We start from the raw sequence: 18722 nt of genomic DNA, 5'->3' as shown, positions 1-18722 counted from the left end.
ATTTACAAGTTTCTCAGGACTCCTATGAGATTGGAAAGGAATTATTAATATTTAGTTAAGAATACACTATGAGTGGCTATCTTCCTTCAGACAACTGCTCTGCTTATGTTTACACAAAGCAGCAAAGGAAAAACTGCAAGCGTTTCTTTTATAATTAAGTTCTTGTGCCCATAGTTCCTCTCTGTTATTCTGTAACTGCCTTTTAGTTTCCAAATGGAGTTCCATAGATAAAGGACATTAGATTACAGCAGAGATTTAATTTATTCCTCAGCCAGATATACATGCTTAAAAATGGGACTTGTCTTTTTTTTTTTTTTTAGGGATTTCACTATCTTTCCACTTTCCTTCTGATTCTTAGTTTCCTAGAGCAAATGAATAAGTCTTCTACCACAAGTAATTCACCCAGCTCTAATGTTGAACATCACATGTCTGTATTTCATTCTGAGCCAGCAGCTATTTAGTAGTTCCGCTTGGAAAACTAAGCAAAAAAAGGAAATAAAGCTACATCCCTTAGGTTAAGCACATACTTTTTTCCAGCCAATATATTTCCATATTACTGGTATAAATATGACATGCATACATAAATACCATACTTTTAAGATGACGTCAATATTTCTTTTTTGGGAAAAAAAAAAAAGATAATCTGACTTTAAATGAGCTTTAAGAGCAGAAGAAACAGTTTGGAAGGGTATATCAACCATAACAAGACAGCAGAAAGTAAAATTAAAGCTTAATGATAGGTGAAATAAAATAGCAAAATATATTCACTTCCTAATCTGAATTTTAAAACATGAGCTGCATAAGACGTTGCAGGATTATATTCAAAGTTCCTCAGAGACTGAATAAAAGCCTCAAGAGTTTTGTATGACAAGCCAAAATGGTCAAACTGGACTCAAGGGAAGGAAAGCAAATGCAGCTGTTTTGAGGGGGAGAGTAACAGCAGCACCAGTGGCAGAAACCAACGATGAGAAGAGCTGAATAGGAAAGCCAGGCCTTGGTCTGCATTCTAACAATCATGTAAACGGAAATGAAGGACCCGAACAAAGTGCTACTACTCAATCCTATTAATAAATCTACAGTATGGCTGGAACATTCAAGAAAGAGAATTTGTTTTCCAGCCCTTGAACAGATGACCATGGCCATCTGGACAGATTGCTCCTCATCCAAACGGGCTGGAAAGTCTCTGAGAACAAACACTCCTGCTTGGAAATTAAGAATAAAACCTGTGTCACTGGCACTTCTTTGACACCACTCTCAGGTCTAGCAGAAGCACCCCAGGGAGGAAATTTCTTTCTTGTTTAAAAAGAAGAGAGAAAATAGCACTTCCTCATGTTACTTTTGAAGCATTTTAATACATGTGATAGGACTTGTATCACCTGTACTGCATTTTCAAAGATGTGGGGTTCACTTTAAGTCCCTCCACAGTGAGGGTTTAACTATCAGGTTCCACAGAACTGTATTATTCTCTTCCCAATTAAGCTGCACAATATTTTTCCATCTGTATATTAACTTTATTTTACTCCTGTTTAGCTATTATCTTTTGTTCTTACTATAGGCCTCTCTCTTCCCTAAAATAAATTTAACAAATCCTCTAGAACCCTTCACCTTTAAAGCAGTATCTAACACATACAATCCTACATCTCCAAGAGCTGAGGCTGGCACCAGTAAGCCAGTCTTCAGCACCACAACACTCACTTTCTCTTCCTCCAGCTAACTGAAGACACAGGTTAGCAAACCTGAAGAAACAAAGACTTGACAGAGAATAGATACTTCTTCGCCTCACATCCCCCATAACACGACAGCTGCTGCATGAGCACTGTAGGACAGGAGAGAGCCCTCCCTGGGAGCCACCAGCATCTCCCCTTTCCCAGCTCTGCTCCCCACCTTCTGGCAGGGCAGGAGCCACCATGCAGCCTTGGCCTCACTCAGTATTTCCGCACAACAACAGTCTTCCCAAAAGTGCTGCTTTTTCTCTCTTAACAGCATTAAAAGCTTTGTAGCTTACACAACGATGAGCATTTGCCTCTCAACACAGCCCTGTGGCACTGCTATTTGCACCTACCAACCACATTTCTCCCCAGAGCTGAAAGTCACTTTTAAACTGCTGGAGGTCTGGGTCAACAGGGAGAAATTCAGGATAATTAGCACAGAAGGTGTTCAGTCCAGTCATTGCAAATGAAAAAATAGGTGCAGAAGAGAAGGAAAAGTACCCAATTTATGTGCAAAACTGTGTAACCAGATATCACTCCTGCTCTGACTCCGAAATGTTGTATCATTTATTTGTTTCTAACCTCTCAAAGACTGGCATTTCTTCACTATTAAAAAAAAAAACAAAACACAGTAATGGGAAGATAAAAATACCCTAAAGTAAACAGGTCAACCAAATCAGATAGAAAAAAAAAAAGTCTACAGACCTCTATTATGGAGACTGATTATTAGCAGATATATATGAGCACTTAGGAAAGTCCTTCATCTTGATCAGAGTAGGAAACAGACCTCTGTAGAAATAACACCAGAAGGGATTTTCCTCCAAGCTTCTGTGGGAACAGCAGGCACTGATCCTTCACAAACTATTTGTTTGAGTTCACATGTAGCAAAAAGAAAAAGTCCTAGCAACAAAATTTCTGATTTCTCTGCTAAACAGCTCGAGACATCCAGGACACTCAGCAATTTGTTCTGCTGAGCAGTAAACAACCCCTGCACACAGCAGGAACACGTGCAAAGCAAACTACACCTGCATGTTCCTCTCCGAATTGCCAGAGGCTGTTAGAACAACTGCATCTCATTTTTGGGAAGAAGAAACAAAAAAAAGCACAGGAATGTTGAATCATTTTCCAGAACAAGTTGTTAAAGCTCCACATAAAGTACCATCTGATGTACCATCAATAACTAAAATTAAACTCACATTTAACACAAGAACAAAGCAGGCAGCCAAGCCTCAGTTTGTTCTCTGCAAACATCTTTAAGGTTTAAGCTTATTTAGGTATTATAGACCCTGCTCCTGGCTATGTTACCTCTACCAGACGCTGAACGCTTGCCCTGTCTGCTGCTGGTCCATGGCTGGAATTGGAGCCCTCCTACACACTTTTCGACGCCCAAAGCTGCAGCATCAAACCACTTGCTCTTGGAGCCATGGCACCATTTAACAAGGAGAGACAGACCTGGCCGCAGGGCAGGAGAGCACATGTGGGGCACCAGCTCCCCCAGTGCTCTGCAGATTCAGCCCAGGGATTCCTGGTGGTCCACATCTCATGACATTGAAATGCAGGACCAGGGCAGCTCACAGCTGCCACAGAGGGAGCAGGTTCAGGTGGTGCCACCTTGTCCCTCTCATCACTGCTAAAGTGGTAACAAAAGGCTAGCAGAGGACAGCTCCTGACCAGGGGATCCCACAGCACAGCAAATGGCATTCTGCCCTCCCACACTGCTCCCACCACTGCCAAAATGACAACCAGACTCAACGTGATTCACTCCAGCACCTCTGATTCACAACTAAGGCAACACCATTCCACATCACAAATAAAACGCTGGCTAAATGCATTGAAATCTTAAATCTGCTCCTTGGGGATCAGCCCTATCACTTGCCATCCCCCACCATGGGCACTGCCCCACAGCCTGCTCCAACCCTGCAAACAGCTCCTCGCCTGCTCCCCTCGCCTCACCCAGCTCCACAGCATCCCCAGACCCTGCTTGGCTCGCTGGCTGTCAGCACCGGACCAGCTTACATGTCACCACCACGCTGCTCTCCCACAGGCAGAGCCCACGCACCCTGGGGTAGCAGGAGGAGCTGCAGCCCCTCAGCCACCGGTCCCCAGCGTGTCCCTGGCTTCTTACAGCTGAGCCGGGGCCCTGCCCAGCGATGGCCACAGCCTCTGCAGAGCCGCAGTGGGGCTTCTAACAGGGCAACAAACTCACCACAGATTCACAAGGAAAGAAATTTTCTCTGATCTGTTTCTGGGAAGGAAAATATCAAAAAATTAATCTTGTTATGTGGTATTGACTGCCATTCGGTGCAAGACAGGGAAACAATATAGAAAGCTACAGAACAAAAATGAAAAACAAAACCCCAGTGACCTTGAGTTGACGACACTGGAATTGCTTCAGTAAGCAAAACTGCAGATGCCAAAGGCGTAACAATTCAAAATACATTTTTCAAGTTGCTCAGATAACTGCTGCATTTCTGGAAGATATTTATTATAAAGTTGGGCCCCTGTGTGACACTGGGCCAACCTAATTTTGGCACTCCCTAATGAGAGACTCCTTGGACAAGCCTTGGTGTCTGCCGTAAGGACAGCGCCTGAAGCTGAGGATGAGACCTGCACAGGTCCTTAAGCACAACACCCTCCTCATGCCAAACGTCACCCGTGCCACTGCCACGTCCTGGGTGCCCACCGGAGCACACCCAGCTGGCTGTCAAACACTGCAGGTTGCACTTCCCTCAGACAAAAAACTCCCTCTTCCATTCTTGTTTTGGGAACAGCTAAATGTGTGTGCCTGGCAGGGAAGCTCAGCACACTCTCCAGAAGTGATGCAAGGGAAAAAGCTGAAATGCAAGATCAGGAAACAATAGTGAGCTGAAGAGGGTTTTGTGAGTTACAATACTTTTGAATCAAGTGATTTCTCCAGTTCCTACTAGCTATTTTCAGTCTCAACCTCTCTCCATGCAACTCCTTTGATCTGATACTATAACTATATGATTATCTTTGTCTTTCACTTAAAGCTTTAAGAGTATCTGGTGGTTTCTTTTCATCTGTCCCTAACACAGGTGTAGTGGCAGAGATACAGGAGAAGTGAACAAATGCAACCAGCAAAGCAGTAAGAAACAGTGTTTCCAAAGGAGGAAAAAGAAAAGAGCAGTCAATGAGTTTGCTGCCCCAGCTAATGCTGAGCATACACCAGGTATGCCCTGAAGCTCGCAGCAGCATGCACCTTTGGGATGTTATTCACACAAACACAAGGCAGCACCACTCTAACCTGCAATGTGATACCTGACCATCTGCCCATGCAGAGACAAACTCTGCACTAGCTACAAGTCAGTAACTTCGCAGCTGTGCCACACTGTTGCATGGGCAGGATGTCACCAGGAGCGTGGGACACACCAACTCTGCGGGAAGGTGCTGCCAAAGGCTCATTTCCCCACATGTGGGGTGACCCATGGCGGGGACACGTTACTGGCTGCTGACCCTTGAGGAAGTCAAAAGATGCTGTGCCTCATGCAAGAGCTTTTCTCAGGGTTTAGCACAAACCCACCATTTGAAATCCACCTGCCACAATGAACTGCTCATCCCTTGATCCCCAGCTTAAATTAAGTCAATGAGCAGGGTGGGCACACCTCAAGGTGGTCATCCCAGCCCAGCTGACTTCTGAAGAGGAGCTGGATTCAATTTGTAAAGCCACAATTCTGCAAATTTCTCCAAGGACCCCTGCTGACCTCCAAAAGCATGGGATGAAGTCTACCCACAGCCAGCATAGAGTTCACAGAGCAGGCCCCCTCCTCGACCCAAGCCTTTGTGCTGCAGCCTTCCCACAAGGAAGCAATAAATCAAGCTTCACAGTGAAGACCTGAGGGCTCCTAATATCCATATCCATCCATCCATCTACAAAATGCTCAAATCGAGATGGCCACTGACACTAGCAGCTACAGTAGCTCTCAAGTTCTGATTTGTCACTAATGTATCCCGGCCAAGAGCACTCACATTCATGTCTGACTGCAGATGTTTCATCCAAGGTCTGCTGAAGCATTAAGGAAAACTCAAAGTGGGCAAGTCACAAAAAAAGAAAATTTGTATAGCAAAGTGTTAATTTTGGGGAAGTTTGTGATATTCTGGAATTAAAAGACAAAGAAATAGGTTCCACATTGGTCAGTGTTATTTTTCATAGAATTGCCTGAAGCTCCTCCAGAGCAGCGGGTAATCGTTATTCTCCCTTTAAGTAAATTATTTCCTGACACTCAAGGTAATTTTTGCAGGGAGTGGCAGAGGAAGAGTCTGGAATAACCTCTGCAGTCTGTGAGTGTGTGATATTATGATATGGAAAGCAAAAATCGTGATATATCAATCCCCTACACCCAGAATAGAGTATCTTGATTTCTGTTAAATAACTGAAGAAATATACTCACATAAATACAGAGCCAAGAAAGCACATTTTAAAGTGTTTTTCAATCATTCATTTCGTTACTTAAAAACATCTAAGGAAATTTTCAGTCTACAGTCTCCCTTTCAAAGGAATTCTTTAGGCAAAAATCTGCTAATTATCCCATGACCACAAATTACTTCATAATATTAATAAAGTAACATATAGACAAAGGCCATTTTTATTATTTAATTATATGACTCTGTCAACTATATGTTTTACAGAAGAGAGTCCCCGAGCCTCTGCCATCTGTGACTTTTACTAAATTCACAGAGCCTTGCAAAGAGAGATTTTTACATGTGACCAATGACAAAGTAAAATGAGAAAATATTTTCTGATAGGGGGATTTTTAAAAGTTTTGAAGGCCATTTGTTCGCCTGCAGCAATAGAATAGATTATTATCATACAGATAAATAATCCCTAGCCATTTCAAAATAATTTGTTGTTCTTCCATTTAAAACTATTTTATTGCCATTCTTTCTACACACGTGTCTTGCACAACCAATGCACGGCATGATACCACTCAAGCAAAAGCAAAAACTGCAAATCTTTGTTATTGAGATGTTCTGTGGGAAATTAAAGATGCTTTGAAAGAAAAATATCTAAGGAGAATTCTCTGCCAGAATTCTTCCCAGGACCATTCCCCTTCCAGGACATTGCAGCTCAGTTGCATCTAGACTCATCTGTGGTTAATGAATTAGAAATGCCTGAAACACATAGATTTACTGCTAATTAGTGGGGTGGTTTTTTGGTGTTTGGTTCCCCCCCTCCTAAAAAAATGTTTAGCCATAATTTCCATATTAACTGAGATATTAATTTGATGTGAAAAAATTATAGCAGCACCTCACACGGTAAATTTCGTAGGACAGATAGCTGTTTAGCCAAACTGAATTAAGGAAGAAAATACACCTATTTTATAGAAACAGAAAACATTAAAGAACCTGTTTTATAGCCATATTCATTGTGTCTCAATTTTAACCTCAGGGTATGTTGAACTGAGGGACACTTTATGAGAAATCAATGCCTGCTGTGTACCCAACAGGCTTTTTCAAGTATTAGTGTGCAGACTGGTATGTGTTTTAATGGAATGTCATTTACTGTAAGTAGCCAGTCCTAATACCATTGAAAGATGTGATTACATTTGCACTAATAGCATTATGATGCTGCAGGTATCCTGATGTACTTGTAAACCTAAAGCTGTAATGGCTTAAGACAACTAGCCTGATACAAGTTGAATTATTAGGGACTGATACTCAGTCAATATCCCACTACAAATTAGGAATGAGAGACTTGAAGACTTGACACCTCTGTTCTGCTGCAACCCTTGGAGTATAAATCCTCTGCACATAGAGGCTGCCGCATTGCAGGAACACCAAATACTATACAAATATAAGTAATGCGTTCCCTGTATCATATTTGTTATTACTTACCTGTATTCTGTAAATTGGTGGCCAGACTGGAACAACTTAAAGTCACCAAAGACAGCTTGCCTGGTAATACTTTAGAGAAAAGCAGTCATCACCAGGCTAAATGCCAAAACCCAACACTGTCAAAAACCTTTTTAAACCCAACCTATACTCACAGCTCCACAACCTGCTGCCACATGCAAGCTGCCTATGACAGGAAACCCCTAACCAATGAAAGCAAGAACTGCGGGCCCAATGGCCTTTAGGAAGGGCTGAATAATCTGCAGGATAAGCTAATTAAACCCAATTAAGTACTCAAGTGCAATCTTATATCAGACAAAAATTGAATGAGGTTAAGCACAGATTAAAAGGGCAATAGTCAGGAATATGCTTACAGAGATAGACATTCAATAGGAACATTAATAAATTCAACATTTTTATTTTCTCATGCAACTGTACAAGCAAAACACATATTTGTTAAGGAGAGAGGGGCTGGTCCTGGGTGGTGCTGAAAGCTCTCAGATGCCCTGAAAAGGATGGTATTAAAAGATCAGCAGTATACTCAGAAAAGCCTATCTTGCAAAGCCTGAATTGCCCACAATACTCCTTTTAATTTGTAAAAACCTCCACGTGTTTCTGTGTTAAATAACACAGAGTAACAGTGCAGAGCACAAAGATATTCTCGTGCTGCTGTTTCTCCGTCTCATTTATTTATTTGGGGCATGCTTAGTCATAATTAAACTATACTGATGTGAAGTTTAAACAATTTCTGTATTAATTTGCCCATAGGGCTGCCAGCAAACTATCTCTTCCTATTCAAATGAACAAAACAATTCAAGAGTTTTCATCAGAGAGTAAAATTTTCATCCTCTTGTAATGACAGAATAATGAATACCTTATAGTTGCTGTTTCTGTTTTAAATGAGGTATTTTTATTGATGTTGGGGTTGTCCTGTAATGGTTTCAATTCCAAGCTGGTAGGATTGTAATTAGGTATTTTTTCTAAATATTGGGTACTTTTTCTGATCATTCTAATAGCTACAATTTTCTCATAGTGTAATATCCTCGAAGCTGAATACGCCAATCATTAAAATGACTCAGTGGTAAAGAAAATACATCTGTCTAATCAAAAATAAAGTCTAACAATTTGTGAATCTTTGAAAAATTGCTTATCAAATGTGAATTCGCATCTTTGAACATACTTTAAAATACACATTACAATAGAATCAGCCAACTTACACTTTGAATAACATGTTCAATTTTTGTTGGTTATACTCATGAAAATTTAGTTTTATGCCACAAAGAAAAATAAGAAAATTTTATAAATGTACAGAAAAGATTTTGTATTAAACAGCAGCAGAGCTAACCATCTGGAAAGAAACATACGTTCTCTATAAATCTGTTTAATTTGGGAAATGGGCGAGTTCTCTTAAGAATATTATGTTCTAACAACTTTGCAAGAAGTACACAGAGATATGTTTGTCAGGAATTAACACAAAAGTACATTGCTGAATACTGTTGCACTGAGACCACTGGTCAACTGCGCAGTTTTACTGAAAATCCATGTATACAACATAACATATAATAGAATTTCTACTTACAGTCTTAAGGTTTTATGAAAGCGTTATTTGTTCAGAAAAGTAACATGCATGTAGTAAGTCCATAAATTTCTGAGCTATGGTATGTTTACTCCGGCTGAGGTTCCCATTGCCATAATCATACACATGGGAAAACAGTTAAGCCTCGTGTTCCCTTTCCACTTCTCTCCATGTGCCACTGCATGTGTGATATCTCACTACCTCGTATTTCCCATCAAGACATATAACCAGACTCTTTTGAAATGAGAAAAAAAAAAAAAAAAACAAACCAGAATTATTTAGGGGCATAAAAAAGGTAACAGAGTTTCCTGAATGAGGGTTTTATTATAGTGAAAGCCAACAGAAAAGCTGTGTAGCATACAAACTCTCAGAAAGCAAGATGCTGCTTGGCCCTCACATTCACCATGTTCAGCTTCATTAGTCTGAATGACTAATGAACCTTTATCCCAGGGAATATCTTGGGGCCATACTTTTTATCCTATTTGAGCAACAAATAACACAGGCCACTAGCAAGACTTTCAATATGCCTGGCCACATACCTCAGAGGTGCTCCAGAACTGATCTATATATGCAAATAGTGACTCGGGAATTAGAGTGTTTAACTGTTCATCTTAAACACTCTTTACACAAGCAGCTTAAACTGAGCGGTCCAAACTGCAAACACTCAACACCCAGCATCAAAATTACCTGTTAGTTTAATACCACTTGGGAAAACAAAAAATTGGCCTGTGGCCTAAGGTCTTAATTTTAAAAGAGCTCTTTGTTATTTTATCTGTGTCTATCCAGGGCAGCAATTGCAGAATTCCACAAAATAATAATCCTGCTTCAGTAACTACTTAAACACAGAGCCTACAGAGCACTGTATGGAGGCACCTTTGCAGAGATCACTGCATCCTCAACCCCTGGTCTTTCCTACAGCACTACGATAGCATATATGTCACTACTGCTCACAACAGAATCAGTGCTGATCCTCTTCTGTGCCACACTTTGCATCCTTAGGTTAAAACAATAAAAACAATTTTTCATTGGAATGAGAGCACACAACACACTTCACAAAAAGCAGTTCCCTACTCTCAATAAAGAGCAGCAATATAAAAGCTCTACAATCCCCAGCTTTAATCAAACACACAGTAATTACAGGCAAACAGGATGAAGACTAGTTAAGTCTCAGTACAAATATGATGTACACAGACAATTCAAGAAAGAACCCCAGTACAAATATTATTAGAAATGTGTACTGTGCACTCGAGCACTGCGTTTCTCTGCTTCATACCAAAGTACTGACCCATAGCTGTAAATCACCACCATGCTCATCACTACAGCTGGAAGTCATCACTGTGCTCCTGAAGGCAGAATTTTCACTGTCAGCATCAGAACCAATGGCCAAGTCCCACCCTGTGCTTTAGGAAGAGGTTGAGATAAAGGGTTAAGACGGACAAAAGCTAAGAACAGGGCCTGAGCAACAGCACAGCACCCTCCTCACTCAGGGCAATGGAAGTTCCTGGGCTTGGTTCATTCTCCTTCCCCAAAAGCTATTCGTGCTTTTGACACCAAAGCAAAGCTCTCAAACTGCCCTACGCAGGCCATACAGATGTGACTAACTCTTTGAGACTGTGCTACAGGCACTAAGGAGGCATCAGTAATGCCCAGGACACTGATGCTCTTAAGTTTGACGTGGTACAATTCCAGCTGCTGTCTCTGAGATCCAAGAGAGAATGAACAGTTTATATTATACTTGAAGTCCACGGAATCTTGTGAGAAAAGGATGTGACACACAAAAAGTGACACTAAAAAGTGAATTGTAACTACCTGGTCCCCAAAATGGGATGTGGGAAAGGGTCACTAAGCGGTTTGACCTCAGCACACAGCCATGGTTACTAAATACCACTTGCAGTAGCACTCATTTCCTGGACAACAGAAGAATGATGTGGCCCATATTAAACCTACCCACATTCGTACCACCAATTGGAAATCACTACTATGGTGGTTTTGAGAAGATAATTAAAATAAAACAAGTTACTAAAAGATCCCATCAAGTTTGACCTTGAATAATTAGGTTTCTAATGCATAGGAAGGCCACTAATAACAAGGTACCGTGAAAGCACAAATTCAGATGTTTTTCTTGCAGGCAAAATTGAAAAGAAACACATTGCTTTTCCAGTGTCTTTAATTTTCGATATGGAGTCTGCAATGAGCTGCTAATAATCATATGCTATGCCATCAGGGTTTTGTACCCATTTACATATAAATAGTTATGACCTGACTTGGCTACCAACAACGGTTAATTTAATTTATTGTCCTTTGGCAAGTGAATAGTCATTGGTTTTCTAGCACTTTTAACCTTGGCAAACCCTTGGGAAATAAAAATTAGATTGAAAGAAAATTACTAGTGGTGGAGAACAGTAAGAAAGTGACAGTGGTATATATAAACCTCAGGCAGCAGTGGAATAAAGTGTCATATTATTGTATGCTGTCTTCTAAAGTTCAATATTACTTTCTTGATTTACACTTCTGTAATTTTTTCCCAGTAATTCTTCTTGCTTTGGGGAGTTTTGCACCTAACTTCATGTTTTTCAGCTAGGAAGAGGGATTAACCCATTTAGCATTAAAAAAATCTATCAGAATTGATAAGAATAAACCAGCGATGTGCAACCAACAACAGCTAAATAAGGTGACAGTTATTGACCTCTAAATGACTGAATATTAGAGTAAGATTATTTGATCATCACTCCTATACCACTTGTACGGTAACACATTTGAAGCGCCACATTTTGGCCCCCAGAGTCTAGTAGGAAAATACAAAGCCCAAAAGCATTGCTTTCCTCTTGCAACACATACAGCTGTCCCCTGGCTTTCACTTCAAGAGTGCTCAACTGAGGGCACCCATGATGACTCACTATTGACATTGTTATTGCAATGAAGTCTAGATAATGAAGATCAGGAGTGCAATAATAGGAACTGACACTTCAGGAGTTTGCTGGGAGGGCTCATCTTTTCAAAAAACTTCCGAGTGCAAGGTTTTCTAGGCTGAAAGTGTGACCATTTGTGAAAAAAAAAAAAAAAAAAAAAAACACCAAAAAACACATAAGGGAACTAAACACTGGAAAATGCCCCAAGCAACACTGGCCTCAGGAAGTGCCTGTGCCTTCCCACCCACCCCGGTTCCTCACCTGGAACTGAGGTGCAGCTTTGCAGGATATCAGAGAAGGACAGGAGCTACCTCCTACCCTTACAACACTGGGCCTGGGCAGAACAACAGTAGCAGAGACGTGGGGTAGAGGTAGTTGCAGAATAGATTTCCATGGATTTTTAAATTGCTCCTGGATTCCTAGAAATTCTAGATATGCAGAGCTCCTGTCTGCTCTCATGCATGTCCTGGACTCCCATTTCAGTACATTATACTACACACTAGCTTGGAAAATATAACACGCACTAGCTTGAAAAATCAGTCACATACATGGAGTATCGACACAGTGAATATTTGGTTTCTGTTTTATGCTGGTGAAATTTGGCTTTTTTCTATTTGAGGCTATGTCACACTGTGCAGAAACAAAACATTCATAAGAATGATTCAAACATACAAAACTGTAACCTTCATACCAAATAATCAGTGTAGACACAAAAGACAATCTGAAATTAAGGAAAACAGAAGTCCTCAAGGGACCCAAGTGGTTGTAAATGCTTTCTCAGCAGTCGTCTTTAAAAAGGGAAAGTTATGTGCAGTCCATCCCTTGTATAATCTATCTAGATACCTACCTATGTAGCAAAAATACAATAGAAGCTATTTCTGCAATTAAAATATTGCACAGTGTCAGTTATCTGAGAGGATCATGCTTGGTTTTTATCTAGAGTCACCTATAGGTCCAAATTAATAAGCAACACTGCACAAGATGACAGATAATGCCAGGAAAAACTTTACATCTGAATAAAACTATGTTGTAATTGCTGCACTATGCCACGGTTGAAATAGATATACTGATGTTTGTGGTATTATCAATGCTGTTCATTCAAAAGTATATTTTTCGAAGAGAAAGTGGGAAAAAAACATTTCTAGATAAAGGCTAGCTGAGCTTTTTTAAAGACTTGTGTACTGCTACCTGCACAGTCTACAAGGCAGAAAAAAATGGTTTAATAAGATGCCAGAATAATATTACTTGTCAACTTTTGGTGTTAAAACCATCTTCTGAGTATGTGATGTTTTCAAAGGGGTCCTTTTAGGATCCTTTATGCTTTCAGGTCTTGTGCTATTTTGATGCACTTTGCAATAACCTCATTGTGTCACAGTGTGCTGGGAGTTCTCAGCTTCCCTACGATTCCCCTATGAAGAAACAAAACTGAAAGGAAATGTATTCAGTCATGTAGATTCCAGAGTGATTGATTTGAGAAGCCCCTAGGGGGCTTGCTTTTTCATCAGGCACCAAACTCCCACCCTGCTGAATCCAGCCCAGAATGACATCTCAAGTGGGCAATGCACCACAAGGCGCTTTTGAAAAGAGGCCTATATAGAAATGTAGAAATAGAAATAACCACTGACACTGTGGGTTTGGTTGTTGCTTTAGAAGAGTTTTAACATTTACTGCACTATTGCTACAACAAATACATTGGAAAAAAAATAAGTTTTGGAGATTGCTGACAGCTTGTATGTACATGAAACTGCTGCACTATTAGTTTTCCAGAATTAAAAAAAAGAGTGAATGATTTCAGACAGGAAGGAAGCTAGAGGTATTGTCTGGTGCTTTATGAAAGTCTGTTGCCAGAGCCAAACTTTTGAAGATTGACTATATGCCACAGACATGTAATTTAACTGTGGCCCTAATGTACAGACACACTGGCATATTTCTGGGGGGGCGACACCAAGTGCTTGGCTTGGTTGACTCTTTGGCCACAGCTGCTGATGAAGCAGACAGCCTTCCTAGTACTGTGACTGGGGGAAACTTTGCAGTTCTTGCTTGTTGTGGTGGTGGTTCAAGTTCCCTGCCATGGAATTTCTCTGCCATCTCTACCATCCATTTCTCATAAAACAGACATGGTTCTGCCCAAGTATTTAATCTTGTCCTGTACTTACAAGTCACACTCATAGACACTGCCAGGCAAATGTCCTGCTCAGGTGACATCCTAACTTCTCAAGGTGTTTTTCCCTCCCCTCTTCAGAGGTTCCTCTTGCCTTTCTTGAGCGTTTGACAAACACATGGCTCAAATACATGCATACATCTATAACTATACAGCAGCTAAAATTTATGACACACAAACAGGTCCCACTGGACTTATGCCACAGCGAGTATGACCTTACCCATCAGATTACACATATACCTGGGATTGTTCAACATGAAAATTGACAAAAGCTATAAATCCTCATACTACATCTAAAGCAAAGATCTTATAGGGCCAACTTGAATTATATGTTAGTCATCAACATCAATTAAGTGCTTAACATACAAAATTACGACCATCATAACCAGTATTCCTAGTTGCCTCCAAGTTTGCAAAATGTCCCGCTCTTTTACAGTCCTCAGTGTTCTGAGACTCTTTTTCCTATATCTTTGCCTCTGTTTTGTATCTTCTCTTTTTTAATTTTGATTTGTGACTGCACACCTCCACCATCCACTGATAAATCCTTGCTAGTTATTTCCAAACCCCTCAATCTCTGTACATTTGAAAAATGTTTTACATGTAACATCCCATTATAATTTGCTCAGTAAAGCTCCAGCTAATTCCCAAATTACTTTTTCTGGATTGCTTAAATGTGTGTTGTGGAGTACTTACACCTGGAAGGAGAGAAGAATGTGCTGACAGAAGCTCTTATCCAAAATCCCAGGCATGTCAGTTGTCTTTTCATTGCTAATTATAAGGATTATAAAAACACATTTCTCCAGTGTCTCAATCTGGAGAATGTCTGAACTCCACAAACACGGCAGCAGGCTGAGAAAATGGGAAGTCCTGAAATGTTGAAAAAATTTAATGAATTTTTTATGCCAATACATTTTAACTAAAGTATTTTTATGTCAGAAGTGTGCTTTTTTCATCCCACAGGAGATTTTTGTTTAAAAAAAGAAAATCAATAAACATTGTGCAAGAAAATAAGTTCCATTTTCAGCTTGAAACGATTTCCTTTTCTGCACTTCTCTAAAACCATTATTTTGCTTCTCAGTCACCTTCAGAGAATCATTTCCAAAAATAAACTTTTACATTACTGATGTTAAAAGCATAAACACATTGTAAGGACTTGTTCAAACGAACCAGTATCACTTGCCTTAACATGATCCTTACTGGCGTGTCTCAGACATTGTCAGCTATTTTAGCAGTGACTGAGTCACCGTGTGAAATGCAAATGCTGTTTCATTTCACATCAGTCATGACTCACCCTGAAATTTATAAGATTTTAGCAAGCTGCTATTTTCTACATTAGGTACTCAGGCTATTTGCTTCAATAATACAGCATCACTTCACCACTTAACTTCAAAGTGGTTAAAACCCTCTATATGAAGTAAGAGTGTCAGATCTCACTCCAAGAGACATTTAGGAGAGACACAACTATTTCACCAGGAGGAAATGTGGAGCAGTGGGGCATATGACTTCCAATGAAATCAAATGCAAACAAAGCATCGGGACTTTTGAAAGCCTACCTGATGCAGCTCAGGGTCTTTAGGTAATTTTGCACATTTTCAAATATAGCCTAAAAAGACGGATGATGCCTACACTGCTGAGTCACATCTCAGCATGGAATAATTTGCTCTGCTTCTCAGCAGGCCAAATCAGACTCCGATATTGTGCTGCTGCACTTTTACTATGCCCAGCATCCGAACAGCTTTACCCTAAAGCCAGCTGGGCAATACCTACGCTGTACTCAAAATGTTGCTTCGACTATGGTACCAGCCATATCTGAACAGTAAAATTGGTCCAGTTCTTGTGTCAGCACTGAATGAGCATTTGCCATTCAAATCACTTTTGACTAAAAACTTAATTTCCACTGAGTCAAGAGTTTTTCGGAAAATAATCAATTTCAACATAAAGAAAATTTTCTTTTGGAAAATCAAATTACATTATTTCACCTGAAGCTGTATGGTAGTGACCTGTTGTTGAACTGAATCGATACGCTTAATTCAAGATCAGCAAGTGCAACAAACATAAACCTACATGAACAACATGTAATGTGCTACTTTGGACAACTGAATTTGCATACTAAACTAACTTAAAAGACTAACTTGAATTTAATTTAAAAAAATAAAATTTTGCTTGAATGGTAAATAGTGCCATTTCCAAAAGCTTGTGTTCTATTAGGAAAAAAAAAAAAAATCATTAATTTCCATCTTTTCAAATAATTTGGGCTGAAAATAAACATTAAATGTTGACATTTTTTCCAGAACAGAAATTGTAAATTCTGGCAAACTCTGGCAGATTTAGACCAGCCCCTTTTTGAAAAGGAACTCAAGAGTTCAATCCTCCTGAAAGTAGCTGAGACAACCTCCTGGAGGCCTGTGTCACTTTTGAAAATGGGAAAAAAGTTCCTATCCAACCTAAACATTTTCTAAATGTTTACTGTTATTGTGCCCAATGTGTTACACATGAAAACCAGGATAAAGCCAACCAATAAATGCAGTTTGTTGTGATATGTCTGTTCTGAAATCGCTAAGTATACCTCTTTGCTCAGGACCTTCCTCTCCTTAGGACTGCGTGCAGCTGAGCTGCTGGTCATGGTTTCAGTCAGTCTTTACTGGAAGAAGGTGTTATATGTAGTTTGACTACAGGAAAAGTGAATATATATTAATTTTCCATTTCAAAACCAGCATAATAGCTGGTTTTGATTACACCAATTCCTTAGAAGATAGTAGTCCTGTTACCAGTTTGACCTTGATACAAATGGTATGAGTCACAGCAGCTTCCAAATAGAAGTTTTACTACAAATTAGGATCTGAATGGAAAGAATCAAATAGCAAACAGAGAGGATTATGTGTCTGTGGCTATATTCTGACATATATTGGATTATTAGGATTTGCATTCATTACGAAGTTAGACTTGCATTTGCATGAGTGTGATATATTGTGCAGTTCATGAATATCCTATAGTTAATATGAGAAGGGTAACTACAAGCTGACTTTTTCTGATGATCATCTGTAGGTTTTGCACACTTTGACATTGCTTGTAGTTTGTTATGCCAAGCGTGGCTCTGATCCTCCAGAGAGCCTCTGCGCCCACATGAAACTGGTGGGTTTTAACTGATGCAGGAGGCTGTCTGCACTGTACTTTGTAGAAACTAGCCCCTGTGGTAACTAAAAGTTTTCATAAAATACACTAAGGGTTAAATCTGGGCTCCAGCTAAAATCCTGTGTAAAGTACAATTCATATTAAGGTATATGGATTGCACTGCAGTAATGACAGGCAAGGTTGTACGCTGGAGATGCAATCTGCAGTCTGCTACAATTAGTTAAATCAGTGACTCAATAAATTAGAATCTATAAGAGAACAGAAGTGTCCTACACTTTATCTATTAATTCATTTTCTAAATATTTGGATAGACCATGGAAGCTACGTAAATGGCCCTTGAAGTCCTTGGCTATAGGCATCTTTAAGCTTGACTTGCACACAACTTAACAGAATTCAACATTGTCCTAGGAACTCCAAATACGTTAGTCTTCAAATTAAGCTCTTATGACAATGATTTATAGCCTTGAAAATCCTCACACCCCACTGTGAGTTGCATGGCAGGCAGGTAGACTTAGAGCTCCTCAAAGAAACTTGAACCTCTTCCTCAGGAATAGCTCTGCCATGCATCCTGCTGGCAGGATGGAGCTGGACCAACTGTGACAGTGTTGAAACATCTGACACAGAGGGGAAAACAAGCAAGGGGAAAGCAGAGAGCTGAAGCCAAGTTCTGGGGAAGGCTCAACACAGAGGATTATACTGCTAAATGCATTTTCATGACAGGTGAATAATGAGCTCTTGTTGGTGAGCTGCTGCTCGTTAGACCTCAATATTTAAAAGGATTTATGAAGGCTTATTACTAGAGACAGCATTAATAGAGTCTATGTGGGTCTGCACTCCCATCAGCCCATCTCCTGGTGCTGACGTTTTCTTTCTGTTCTTTCAAAATAAGTAAAAAAATAAAGTAATAGAACCCCCTATTTGCTTTCCAGAGCTGAAGGAGTAATTAACCATGGGAGCAAGAGGCAAGAAGGAAGAGACCTCAAGCTTAAGCTATTTGATTGCAGAGAGAAGCAAAACTATTATCAGCATTAATACAGAGAGATCAGAAGCCTCAATATGAAGGTATTAAAAATGCACACAATATTGATCGACAGGTTTACCATGATTATGTAGTAGAAGCTGATTCAGACGACTGTGCTTTCAGACTTTCTGGGTGATGTATCTCGCAGCTGATGAAATATAGTCTGATGCTATGAATACTGACTGACAGCTTCATTCCAGTAATTTGCCACAGCAGACGGACATTTTATTAGAGCTCAGTAGAAGACACATTGAAATTAATGGGGGAGACTATTGCTTTCAGTAGGCTTTGGATAAACTAATAGGTTTTATTTCTGATAAGATGGTGGGAGACCCTCTTAAAACCACAGCAGCTTCAAAATTTT

Source organism: Nyctibius grandis, chromosome Z (assembly GCF_013368605.1).
Source record: "Nyctibius grandis isolate bNycGra1 chromosome Z, bNycGra1.pri, whole genome shotgun sequence".
Taxonomy (NCBI): Eukaryota; Metazoa; Chordata; class Aves; order Nyctibiiformes; family Nyctibiidae; genus Nyctibius; species Nyctibius grandis.
Note: the sequence above shows the minus strand (reverse complement) of the source record.